Raw genomic sequence first — 13,448 nt, 5'->3', positions numbered from 1 at the left:
TCAGCGGCCTCCATGTGCGAGGCGACGATCTCGGTCATCCCCAAGCCGGGCAAGGATCCCTCCCTCTGCGCCTCATACAGGCAATTGCCCTCCTTAACATAGACGCCAAACTTTACTCCTCTATCCTGGCCACGAGACTGGGCGACCTCATGCCCCTCCTCATACACCCCGACCAGTCTGGCTTCATCAAGGGGAGGCAAACCCACGACAACACTAGACGCATCATCCATCTGATTGAGAAGGCCAATAGATTCAAAATCCCTGCGGTGTTGATCGGTCTGGATGCAGAAAAAGCGTTCGACCGCGTAGATTGGAACTTCCTGTGGTCCACACTGCAGCGGTTTGGATTCTCCCCTCACTTTATTACCATGCTCCAGGCCAACTATAGACACCCGCGCTCTAGGGTCTCAGTCAATGGGGTGCAATCGGCCCCCTTTGGCCACTCCAGGGGGACGAGGCAGGGGTGCCCCCTGTCCCCATTACTCTTCGCCCTTAGCATAGAACCTCTGGCTATAGCGATCCGGGAACACCAGGGAATAGAGGGGCTACCCTTTACGGGGGAGACCCACAAAATCTCGCTCTTCGCGGATTATGTCTTCCTTTCGCTGTCCAATCCGCTGTGTTCCCTCCCATATTTGCAGGAAGTGCTCGTCTCCTTCGAGGGTGTAGCAGGCTTCAGGGTCAACCTGACCAAGTCCTCCATTCTCAACCTGACTCTTTCTCCGACTGAGGCCTCGCAGCTCAAAGCGCTAACTCCACTCCACTGGGCGCCCTCCTCGTTACAATATTTAGGGGTGCAATTGACTCCCAAGCTCAACCAATTATATTCGGCCAATTACCCCGGACTCATCACCCGACTCCAACGAGAACTTTCTCGCTGGAAACCGCTCTTCCTCTCCTGGCTGGGTCGCATACACGCCATCAAAATGACCCTCCTACCTAAATTACTTTATTTGTTCCAAGCACTCCCTATAGAGCTGGAGGAAGATTTCTTTGCGCATCTCAAGACCATGCTCCTGAGGTTTGTGTGGCAGGGGGGACAGGCGCGCTTCTCCTTTTACATGTTAAGGCGTACGCAGCGTGAGGGGGGGGGCAGGGCTTCCAGACCTCCTTCTCTACTATAAGGCAGCGCATTTACGCATCCTGGTTAAATGGGCAAAGATGGAGTCGGAAAAACACTGGCTCCACATGGACCGCAGCGTAGCAGGCAGAACAATCTGGGATCTGATTTGGCGAGCCAAGAAAGACAGGGCCCTCAATGCGCACATCAGCACTCCAACACGCACCACTCTCAGAGTGTGGGACACTGTGGCTGGACGGGAGGGCTGGACGTCCTTCCCGTCACCGCTCACCCCGATCCACTTCACCTCGTCTTTTCCTCCGGCACTCCGAGAGGGGCCTTTCGATGCATGGAGGACGGGGGGCTGTCTTGCACTCACGCACCTGTTCCACGACTATGACCCACCTACTTTTGACAACTGCAAGAGGGAATATGGGGTAGGGGACGGGGAGCGATATCATCATGCACAACTCCTTCACTGGGCCCTAAGTCCGCAGATTCGGGAGGGTGCCACCAGACCACTTACTGCACTTGAGTTGTTCCTGCTCAAGGCCAAGTCCATGAAGGGGGCAATCTCGACACTATATAAGCTCCTACTCTCTACCGAGACTGCACCACGGCAGCGCTATATGTCATGGTGGGAGGGTATGGCACAGCGGGACATTGGGGAGGAGGAATGGAAACACCTGTGGGCAGATATCTTCCGCTTTAATCGCTCTACGAAACTGAGGGAGGCACACATAAAGGTAATGGCAGACTGGTACCTGTACCCGTCCAGACTGGCCAAGATCTACCCAGGGACATCCGATAGGTGTTGGAGGGGGTGTGGACTACTGGGCGACTTCCAACACATATGGTGGGACTGCCCCGCCATTAGGCCTTTCTGGGAGGAGATCCTTGCTCAGGTAAAATCCATTTTAGGGTACCCGATCCCGATCACGATGGCAGAAGCACTTCTGGGTCTTCGGGACCCCCAGTTAGAGCACCAAACTAGGGCAGATAAAAGGATTCTGTGGTTATGTCTGGGGGCAGCTAAACTGGCCATTGCAAAAGCCTGGAAACAGAAGGAGGCGCCAGCGATGTCACTGTGGCATTCCCGCCTTTGGCAACTGCTCAGCTTGGAACGCATGTCCGACATTTCCCGTGAGGACTTCAAGAACTTCGAGATCCGATGGGGACCACTGGTCACGTTCCTCTCTAAGGGCCTCCCATCTGCGGTATGCCCCTCTACGATCAGGGCCTTACACCTGTTCCAGTTTTAGATATACTACACAGGCCTCCAGGGAGGACACTACTCTCTAGGGCGCTGTCACCACTGGGGGGGTGGGAGGGGGTGTTGGGGGGGAAGGGGGAGGGGAGGGTAGTTGGGGTTCTGGGGTTCGTGAGTTGGGGTTAAAAATTCCACCTTTAGCGGTCTGGGCGCTCGGGGAGCACGAGCAGGACTAAGGCTCTCACTGATACGGCTAGAAAGGTGTGGCTGGGCTGATCTGGTCGACGCAGAGGTATTGGGCTGTGCCAGGGTGCTGGGGAACTCTCCCGTCTGGATTTTGCTGAGACTCGACCCTGGCAACCTGAGCGATGATTGTTATAGACTCACTATGCATGACCCAAGGGAGCCCTGAGTCGTGGTTAATGGTTGCCCCTTCACCTGGCTACGCTTTGCATGCAATGCTCCTTGTCTTATGGACCCCTACGTGGGCATGTTGGCGGTTTGTGCCTTGCATATTTTTTTCGAATGCGGACAACAATAAAATTTGTTTACAAAAGTATTCAATGATAAAGATGGTGGAGACAAATAGGAATGGGGAGTTCTATTTAAAGGTAAAGAGTAAACATACCTGGCTAGTAGGTGCAACCAATTTATTCTGGCCTGTATTCTGTGTGGTTAAAATCAGAGTAGAGATGGAGAAGAAGGATATAACGTGCTTACTTTTGTAATCGGTCAACCTGTTTCAAGCCATACTCCTTTCGGCTTTGCATCAGGACCCAGGGAAACTAACTCCCTAGTACCACTCCTGCTATATTTTGTTAAACGCGCACTTTTCGCATGCTGAAAAATTGTTCATACACATTCATCACCTACTTGGTGATTATTCTCTGTATCTCTGTGGAAATATAAGCGGAGAGTTAGTCTGTACAGCCATGCAGCTTTATACGTATTACTGCTTTTCTATGTGCACTGCATATTACTTTTGTCATAGGGGACACCCCTGGGTGAAGAAATATGTGAGACATAGCTATCATATGCATGGCACTTCTAATGTAACCCAAAAGGAGCTTGATAATCAAGCAAGCATTTGTGATCACAAACATCAGGAACACAGAACAATGCGAAGACACACATATATAAAAACATGTACAAATACACCACATACATGTAAGATGCTGAAAATGTGCATCATGAGTCCTCCAGATGAGAGGGTAGCCTGTAGTCACATTCTAGAAGGAAAGTGTGAGGGTGACCCCGCCCCCATCGTCACCCGTATGAACAACCCCAAAGACATGACGTGGATTCCCTACCAGTATGAGAAAGACGAGGAAACCATTACCGGAGCACCTTTTCTAATACGCGACTCTTCCCTCCTCCTGCAGCCTTCTGGAAATGACCCAGATGTAGCTTGTTCCTTGGGAGGCGGGACAGGCGCCTCCCGCGACCAATCAGGATTCTGCACAGAGAAACAGCAGCAGCTAAAAAAGGAAGGAAAGACCCCATTGGGTGCGACTGCGGAGGAAAGACCGGAAGAGGATTCCCGGAGGACCCAGGAGTCGCCGAGGAAGAACGCCGAACCCAAGGAAACTGAAGACGAGGAGCCGGAGAGCTGGAGCGAAGACTGGTGGAGCCCGTAGGACGCACAAGCCGCCACAACTCAGGAGAGTTGTGGCTATTAGCGGTACGTGGCGGGACAGGGACTTAGGGAAGGGGAGGGAGGCTGCAGTGGGTAAGAAATTAACATGGGAGAGGGGGGTTTACGGCAGGTCAATTAGTTTTGATTCACGCCTCGCCCTGACAATTACCACAGATTTGAACCGCATAAACTGCTTCAAGCCTCTCCCTGCTCCTGGACACTTGCCCACATATTCCACCCAAATAAAGTGACTCATATGTTTCAGCCTTAGCATAATGACCCCTACTTTCCTTTATAAGCCTCACTAAGCCAGAATCTCCCACACAAAGCTTTCTTTGTCTCACTCACATGGTTTTGGTGACGGTATCCCCATAGTAGTAAAAGGATAGACACTGACGCCACTCTCTTTTGTTTGAGGTGCCGCCTGGGACCGGACAAGAAGACCAGAAATCGTAATAGGTTTCCCCTCCAGAAATACCATCTGAAACCCGTAATAGGTTTCTCAGACCGAGAAGACCATCTGGAGCCCGTAATAGGCTTCTGCGCACCCTGAAGAGAGGAGTAACCAACCTCGGAATGTCTACCGCACCACTTTACATTGCTGCTTCACCCAGGACTGTATATTTGTAGCGTGAAAGTCTAAATAAACACCTCACAATTAACCCTATACGGCCTCCTCGCTTTTGCTTCCGACCATCCCTCCAACATTAACCATGTTAAATTAAAATGCAGACAGAACGGGAGGTTCTTGTTAAACCTGCATTTGCCAAAGTATGGCGAGAACGTAAGGAAAAAGAGTGACTTGTGCTGCGCTTACCACTCCAAGGTACAGCCTCCGCCTTTCAACCAACTCGGTTCGCAACTGGGGCCCACATATTACTGATGCAGCAGCTTTCTTCTTCCCCTATTATAGCTGTCATTTTGGAAAATGGTAGAATGGTTGCTCTGAGGAGGTATTTTCTGCCTCTATAAGACTAATTGACCTCCAAAAAAATGTTTTGACACCAAAATGAAGTATATAGGTCTCATGGTTCCTGAAATATTACCTCATCACTGCAACACATCCCCATTTTTCAAAACGTCATCCAGAAAAATTCGGCCCAGATTAGCATGGTCTACCCAAGCTAAATTACTTCTCTAATGATACAAAAACAGAAATTCAAAAATGAAAATCTCTGGACTGCAATTGTTTTACGGAGGTACTTCAAGTAGCTAGGACTATTTGGGAGGTGACCTTTCTTCATCTCGATAATTGCAACTCTCTACTCCCTCAAATGTTCCATTGTGTTTCAGGGGTAAATACTGGATTTTATCATCTTTGTTTTTCATCTTGCTGATCTAAGCAAGTGAGGGGTTGCAGCCACATGCACCAGAAAGAGCAAATTAATAGTTATCCTCACCAAGATTGAAGGGATAGCATTCAGACACACCTCAGTATATATACCTGCATTTACCCATCTCATCTTCCCCATTTAACATCAGGAAAATCAGAGCCAAAGCACTCACTATATGCTCAGTGTTTCAGTTCCACCTCAGGAGAGACAGGATCGCTAGACCTTATGAGTCTTTGAGGTGAAAGTGGGTTGTCACATGAGAAGTATATATCGTTTTCTCAACTGTATTAAACAGCTGTGATTTTGTAAAGTGATTTTGAACTAATCAGTTCCTTAAAAATGTAAGGAAAGTGTCCCGCAGGATACCATGAATGCACCCACACCAATATGATATTCTTTGCAGGCATTAACAAGAAGTGTATTATTAATCACCCTGAAGTATCACAAAAACAATTATGAAGTTCAACAAGAATCCTACAGATATGGCCTCCAAATGCAGTGTGAATTTGCAGCACTATCAGAATTGTCTAACTTTAAACAGTTTATTAAGTCCACAGTTATAGCACAGGCTGTTTGCAGTACTGCGCATAGTATCATCACTGTAACTTGGATAGCGGCCAGCAGCAGCTCCTGCAGTTCCAGATATTGTGATGGCACTCACTATTGCCATACATTCCACAGGAAAGAAGTTGCTAGACTATGCTGTGATGTCACGCATTACACAGTAAAGTGTCATGCTACATGACATTGACATGCTTTGTACGAGGTAATACCGGTCTCAGTGTAATTTGGGTACATAATTTTACATGGTACTGCTATACATTATACAACACATTGCCAGAGCAAGCAGGATTTTTACATATATCATAGGATTTTGTTGGAGCACAAAGAAGTCCCATTGATTGCTTGAGGTGCTAGCATGCTGCAAAGTTTATTCAAGTGGCAGCAAAATCAACTTGAGAAGCAGAGTCCTTTGGCACACCGCGTGGTGCATTTCTTGCAGATTTTTCCAGGCAGAACGACTTCCCAGCGCTTAAAATCAGGTTAAGTAGCACGATGTGCCTAATTCTGCCCATTTGCAAAACTCTGCTGATTCTCGCAGAGTTGTCATGGAACTCCGTGGAATTCTGCTGAGTGCACTCCCACCCCTTATAATATTGCCTTAATGCACTCAGTCCAACATGATACACACTGCTGAAAAACTATACCTGGCCTTCTAATGCACACATTATTCCCATAAACTGAGAGATCCTTTCAGGGCATATTCAGTATACATCATGTGCACGGACATTATGCTGGTTTGTCCAATATTTCTTCTCTCTTGCCCCGCCCCCTAGCCATGTCTCTCCCCTATCTCTTTCCTTGTGTCCTTACCTTTCTGGCACCCTACTGTTCTGCGTCTGACATTTCCCCAACCTAATTCTTATCCAAGGAGTAGCATTCCTTCTAGACGCGGCGGATGCAACACCCATGAAAACACAGGTTGGCATGATTTTTGACAATAATTTGTCATGAGGTGAGAACATATACAGGGAGGTGAGTGTACTGGTGCCATACTGGATTGTAAGTGCCATCAACATGAGTAGCCCTACCTTTTTAGGTCGAGCCTTGAGCTGCGTGCATGCGTTGCTCTAGAAAATGACCGCTTTAGAATCACTTCAGCTTTTCAGCAAACTTGTGCGTGTGGTTCAAAATAGCCACACGTGCGAGTTTGCTGAAAAGCTAAAGTGATTGGCCATTGCGTGTGGCTTTCAAAAATGAAAGCACGCAATTGGCCAAAGGCGGGTGCATGCCCCACCTTTCCCAGTAAATGTTTCCTCCCACGGACTACAGCTGTCGGGAGCGAGCAGCGCCGCTTTTACTTTCGCGGCTGCGCTTGTCTTCCTTAGAGCGCCCACGCACCACTCGTGGGACGCTGCAGCTGCATTCCCTGCATCCAAAGGCGTTTTGCCTGCGGGAGCGAGCAGCTGCAGTGCCTCCTTGTTTAGCTAACTGATTGGCTAATGGGGTCAGTTTTATATTGGTGCAAGGGCTTATTTTCTGTTCCAGTCCAACCCTGCTGGAAGTTATGGGTTCTAAGATGCTTAGGTGGGGCATGCCGGGCCTGCACAAGTCGGGCATAGCACAGTGCACAAAAATATCCTGTCAACACTTTTGAGTGTGTTTGCAAACCCCATGGAAGCCTTTGAATGATGTTTGAAGTCCCCTGGGGGCCCACTCTCCTATGGACCGATTGATGATGTTCACTCGGGGTGCACTCTCGTGCCACACCGGGGGAACCTCGTGCAAGGTTTGAAAATAATAACTTGGGTGCTCACTGTCTTGAAGTAAATGAAGCCATACATTCCTATGAGCAGGGGTGCGGTCTGCCGCGAGGACGTGAGATCTTTATATGTGGGGAGCAGGGCTCGAGCTCCGAGAAGCATGTGCTGCATTTGAAAGATGCAAAAAACACAGTTGATGGACAGAATGCAGAACAATGTCTTATATTCACCCCAGTACAAAGATCTGGGCCTAAATCCATCGTTTTTTTGCACTCCACACCACCCTAGGTCAGACACTGGCTATATGCAAATCAGCCTTGACCCTGTGCCTCATGGGAACAGTCCAGCCCGAACTACCAAGCCATGTCTTTCCTAGACCGGAATCAAGCATCCAAGGACCGGTTTCTGGCTATCAGCCTTCTTCAGCCTGGATAGCTTGACTCCAGTGGTGTGGAGAGCCTGGGACTCACGTCTGAGCATACCCAGCCCACTCGGGGTGAAAATTGCAAAAAACACAGATGATGGACAGAATGCAGAACGGAAGCTTGTTTCCGGTCCAGGGAAGGCATGGCTTGGCAGTTTGGGCTGGACTGTTCCCATGAGGCACAGGGTCAGACTGATTTGCAAATAGCCATGTCTGAACTGGGGTGGCAGAGTGGACTAAAGAACGATGATGGAGTAAACCCAGATCTTTTGACTGGGTGTGAGTGTTTGATTGGTTCAGATGCTCCGTCCATTACCACCCCCTTTTGTACCGCTTTTGGCCGCCATAAGTGTGGCAGGGTATGCTCAGACGTGAGTCCCTTGCTCACTTTGCCACTGGATTCAAGCAAGCCGGGCTGAAGACGGCTGGAATGCCAGAAACCGGTCCTCGGAAGCTTGTTTCCGGTCCAGGGAAGGCATGGCTTGGCAGTTCGGGCTGGACTGTTCCCATGAGGCACAGGGTCAGACTGATTTGCATATAGCCATGTCTGAACTGGGGTGGCAGAGTGCGCTAAAGAACGGTGATGGATTAAACCCAGATCTGTTGACTGGGTGTGAGTGTGTGATTGGTTCAGATGCTCTGTCCATTACCACCCCCTTTTGGACCTGCATTTGAAAGATGCCTATAAAACAGCCCAGTGTGTGTCTGTAAAGGTGGATTTATGGCCCCCATGCCTCTCCCGAGCGGAGAGGAGGGCGAGTGTCCCCTCCTCTTCTCCTGTAAACGCTTCCTGCATGTGCTGCATGTGTTGGATGAGGCAGGAGGGGCACACAGTGTGCACTGCCAGCTCCCCATTGTTAGGCAGTGCCAGGAGTGTGGAGAGACCTGCAGTCCTGTCAAGTGTCACGCATCAGATGTGACACTCACGCATTTCAGTGCAGTGTTCCGCATCACCGCACTGAAATGCATTGTCACGCATTTTGGGCACCTGCCAGCGCGCGTCACCAGCGGCGCCTGTGCAGGCTCTCTGCCTGCTCCGAGAGACGTGCTGCTTGCTGGGCTGTCAGTTCCTAAATGGTTAAACCATCTGCTCTCAGCTCTGTGGAGTGGCTGAGAGCGCTACAATGTATCTCACACGGCCCAGCTGCCTGGAAACAATGCAGCAATAGTGGCCGCCTGCGGCACCAGAGCGGCGCCAGGCTTACAGTGACTCACACACTCTCCGCTCCAGGGGGGTTGGGGAGGGGCTGCCCTCTCAGCAGTCGATACTGCTGTCGGTCAATTGTGGCACATCATGGGGGTCGGGATTAATTATCCAGATGTACCACCGGCAGTAGAGTGTGCCATCACGTTGGGAGGAAGTCAGTGGAAGTTGGCTGAAGCGGCAGGGGACTCTGTGAAGTGCTGCACGAGACTCGAGTCTCCCAGACCACCTCCTCTTTCCACACGTCTTCAAGGCTGGCCTCAGGTCTCTCCTCCTTCGGAGACACTTCCGGGTTTGATTCTCGCCCTCTCTGTTGTCTGGGGGAAGTCCTTATATTGTTGGGGGTTCTGTTCTGCATGACCGTAGGGGTGCCTTGTCGGTGTGTTCTTGTGGTTTGGGTGTCTGCCACTTGTTGCAGTGTTGTACTTCGGCTTGTATTGTGTGCTCCTTTGTGGCATGCGCACGTTACTTTCACTCGTGTGGTGTGTCGTTTGCTGCCTCTTGTATTTTATTTTGTTTGCTTTTGATGCATGCACGGGTGCCGCCATTGCCTCATGTGGCGTGGCGGTTGTTCTTGTGTTTTGGGTGTCTGCCATTTGGTGCAGTGTTGTGCCTCTGCTTGTACTTTGTTCGCTTTTGTGGCATGCACACATGTCACTTTTTTCCTCCTGTGGCGTGTCTTTTGCTGTCTCTTGTGTTTTGTTTGCTCTTGGTGCATGCATGGTTGTCGCTGTTGCCTTGTGTGGCGTGGCGTTTGCTTTTGTGGCATGATGACTTGTGGTTGTTCCTCGTGTATCACTACTGTTCCTATTGTGAAGCGCTCTGACACCTTCGGGTAAAGTCCGCGCTATATAAAAACGCATTAAATAAATAAAAATAAATAAAAATAGACCCTCATGGCTGTCCGCCCGCTGCGCAAAAGGCATGATCGATTGCAGCGGCCGGCCGGCCGCGCAAAACACTCCAAGAGACACCTGGCAGCTGAGCCAGCAGCCTGTCAGCTGGGCCGCCAGCGACTGAGAGCGGCCGTGCTGGGGGCGGCTCGGGCCGGGACGAATCGACTCTAGTGGCCAGCAGCCTGGGTGAAGAGGCAGAGTGCACATCGACGCGGGCTGGGGCACATCAGTGCAGTGACCAGTCGGGTCGTCACTCTCTGAACAACTCTAAGTAAGTGATTTTAAAGTCCACGGTGTCAATTACTATAGTAATGTATAGCACGTGCATCATGCATGCAAAATTGGTACACAGCAAGATAAAAGTAAGTGGCAACTAAATGTGGAAACAAAAGTATTGTAACCGGGTCTGTGTTTAATGAGGTAGCACTGACTAAGATGCAGGTGGTGTTAGGTAAATCTATATTTAGCAATGTTATGAGCAAGGCTGTCACTGTAGTACAGAGATGTTACAAAAACCTCACTCTAAAACAGCACGTTGTCACACTTTGAAACCGGAAGCAAGTGATGTATTAAAGACTAGAGTAAGATGTCTAAGCAACATCACTTTCCATTCTCGGCCTTCTTGGATGATTATTTCCATTGTGGGTTTTGAAACTGCCAGCAATGCTGTTATTTCAGTTGTTCCCTCGTCTTCATTGCATGATTTTTGCTCGGGAGAAAGTGTCACTCATAGTCGTTGAAATGTCACTCATAATTTCACTCACATTTTTAAAATGTCACACATGGCAACCTGAAACCATGGTAGCTATGGACCTGCTGCTGCCTGCTGTTGCCCTCTGTTATCTCTCAGCGTGCTGCGTGGAGAGAAGAGTCAGCGCTGCTGCTCCTCTGCCCCTCCCCTGGCTCCCCGCTCTGTGCTGTGTTTTCAGCCAGCAGCAGTCAGGGCGCAGGATCAGTGCTTGCATCCAGCAAGTGTCACAGCGCAGCCATTGCCGCACGTGCGCTGTTAGAACCCGGCGCTGTAGCCCTATCCCGTCCTTCTGTTGCGCACAAAAGGGCTGGAGTGCCTTTCTTTTGTGATTTCGTTCTTACTCTATTGGACATGCGTTTGCTTCAATGAGATCTTAATGGCATGAGTTTTCAGCATGGACTGACCCAATTCACCTGTTGCCCACTACTACAAAAGCACCAAAGGCTGCTGTTGATGTACACCCCATGTTGATCGCAGACAAATACCAAAAGTGTTTTTGAGTTTTGCATTGAATTGCAGAAGGAACAAGTGCATTTGTTAACATAATTTGTGCTTCACTGCTTTGGCAGTTGTCCTTCCTGGCTGATGTTGCATTTTGATAGGACGCAGTCCTAATTTAAAATCATTTGAACTTTAAACTCTGAGCATGGCTCACACAAGTCCACGAGTTCACCGCATCTTGTATCTCTGAATAAAAATTGCATTTTCTATAGAAGTGTCTCATTTATGGAAACCCACGTTATTAGTAAAACCAAGTCTTGTCTTAACTGCCACTGTGTTTTAGGGCCACTGCCATAGTTCAGTTAAAGGGTGATGCTCTATTACTTACCGGTAATCTTCATTACTCCGGGTCCCGTTGTCCTAGTCCCATTCATTACTATGTGGAGATAACCATCTCCCGACAGAAAAAAAGGATCAGAAGAATGCTGGGACACTAACCGGTCCCCTCCCACCGGGAGTACATAAGGGGTACTTACCCAGCAGTCCTCCTGAACAACCAAGCCCAAAACTGAAAGGCCGGCCGTCCGGGAGGGAGGCGGGTCGTATGAATGGGACGAGGACAACGGGACCCGGAGTAATGAAGATTACCGGTAAGTAATAGAGCATTACCCCCAGGTCCCTTATGTCCTCATCCCATTCATTACTATGTGGAGAATACCAAAGCAGAAAAGCCGGCCTTCCCGAACCAAACAGAAGCCAACTCAGGAAACACCCCAAGACAGCAACCGCAGGAAGCAAAAGGCAGAACCGGCGATACCCCAAGCAGGGCTCCCGACAAGAGGAAGCCCCACCAAACCAGGACGCACCCAACAAAACAACGGGAGAACACCCAGATGACCAGACCGACCACCACAGAGGTCAACCAGAGAAGGGGAGAGGATGGACACACAAGCCAACCGAGGCAAGAAGAAACAACAGCAAGGAGGCCACCCAAAGAAAAAGGCCAAGAGCCACCAGGCCAGCAAGACAGAACCGGGCAACAGGAGCCAAACCCAGGCACAGAGAACCCACGCCAGCCAAACCCAGGCCCCGGAAAGAAAAGAAACACCCAGGGGACAAGAGGGCCAGAGTAACGCAAAGCCCCAACCAAAAATAACCAAAGCCGGCTCCGGTAAAAAAGGGGCCGAGAAGCCCACCAAGGGTAGGACCAAACCAGAAGAGAAGGGAAGCAAAAGACACGACCCCAGAGAGACCAGAGGGAAAAAAAACGGAACCTCACAAAAGAGCAGCAGGCCTAACAGAAAAGGGTCAGCAACAGCCGACAGACCACCAGCACCCAGCCCGGAAGGCGAGACAGAGCCCACAGACAGGAAAAGAGGGAAAACCAAAGCACCAAGGGACCCAGCACCTCCAGGAAACCCGAGCAGCAAAAACCAACAAGGGCAACCAACCAGGACAAAGAGACCTAGAAAAACAAAGAGGAAAAGGGAACAGGAGGAACCACAGGAACCCCAGAACATAGCCCCAGCCAAACCGGAGGAAACCGGAGCAGGAAGCAACAACCCGAAGAAGGCGCACCCCGAACATCAGAGGAGTGCAACCAGACGGACAAATGACCCAGAGAACCCAAGACCAAAGCAAGGGAACCCAAGGGAGCCAACACCAACCACAGCCAAGCCCAACAAAAGACAGGCCAGGCAGAGAATACCCCAAACAGCCAAAGCAGAAGGCCGGGGCAAAAACACAGAGGCCAGCGAGACCGAGGGCCAACAACCCCAAGAGGACCCAAAGGAGTGGGACAGGCTCAAACACCACAGTACGGAACCCCAACCCACCAGGGGAGAGGGAACACAGAAGCAAACAGAAGCCAGGGAGGAACGCACAAGCAAACCAAACCCCACAGCCCGGCATGACCCAAGGCAGGGCACGCACAGGGGACTAACCCCCAGGGCAAAAAACGGCAACCGGGGACACATCCAGGAAGCCAAAGCCAAAGCCAAGCAACCGCATGACCAGAAGGACTCAAAGGCCCAACCCAAAACCGGGGGAAGGCCAAAGAAGGGAAGGCCCCAGCAGGGCTCAGGCCAGAGAGCAAACAGCCCTGGCGGCGCCCAAACGAAACCTACGAGGAGGTAAGTAGGGAAACAGGAGGGGGCGACAGATGTAGAACCAAGACGCCACAACGGCAGGAACACACCACACCCACAAGCGACCGGAACCCGAAAGCA

The 13,448-nt window shown here is 50.3% G+C and overlaps 1 protein-coding gene across 2 annotated transcripts in view; it reads left to right on the top strand.

The window, feature by feature from the left end:
• The window catches only part of FAM120B (family with sequence similarity 120 member B), a 1,223,188-nt gene that overhangs the window by 359,311 nt on the left and 850,429 nt on the right, over positions 1–13,448 (top strand). The gene's annotated exons all lie outside the window — the stretch shown is intronic.

Source organism: Lissotriton vulgaris, chromosome 6, assembly GCF_964263255.1.
Source record: "Lissotriton vulgaris chromosome 6, aLisVul1.2, whole genome shotgun sequence".
Lineage (NCBI taxonomy): Eukaryota > Metazoa > Chordata > Amphibia > Caudata > Salamandridae > Lissotriton > Lissotriton vulgaris.
The sequence above is the reverse complement of the archived record's forward strand: the minus strand, read 5'-3'. Positions and strand labels throughout refer to the sequence as shown.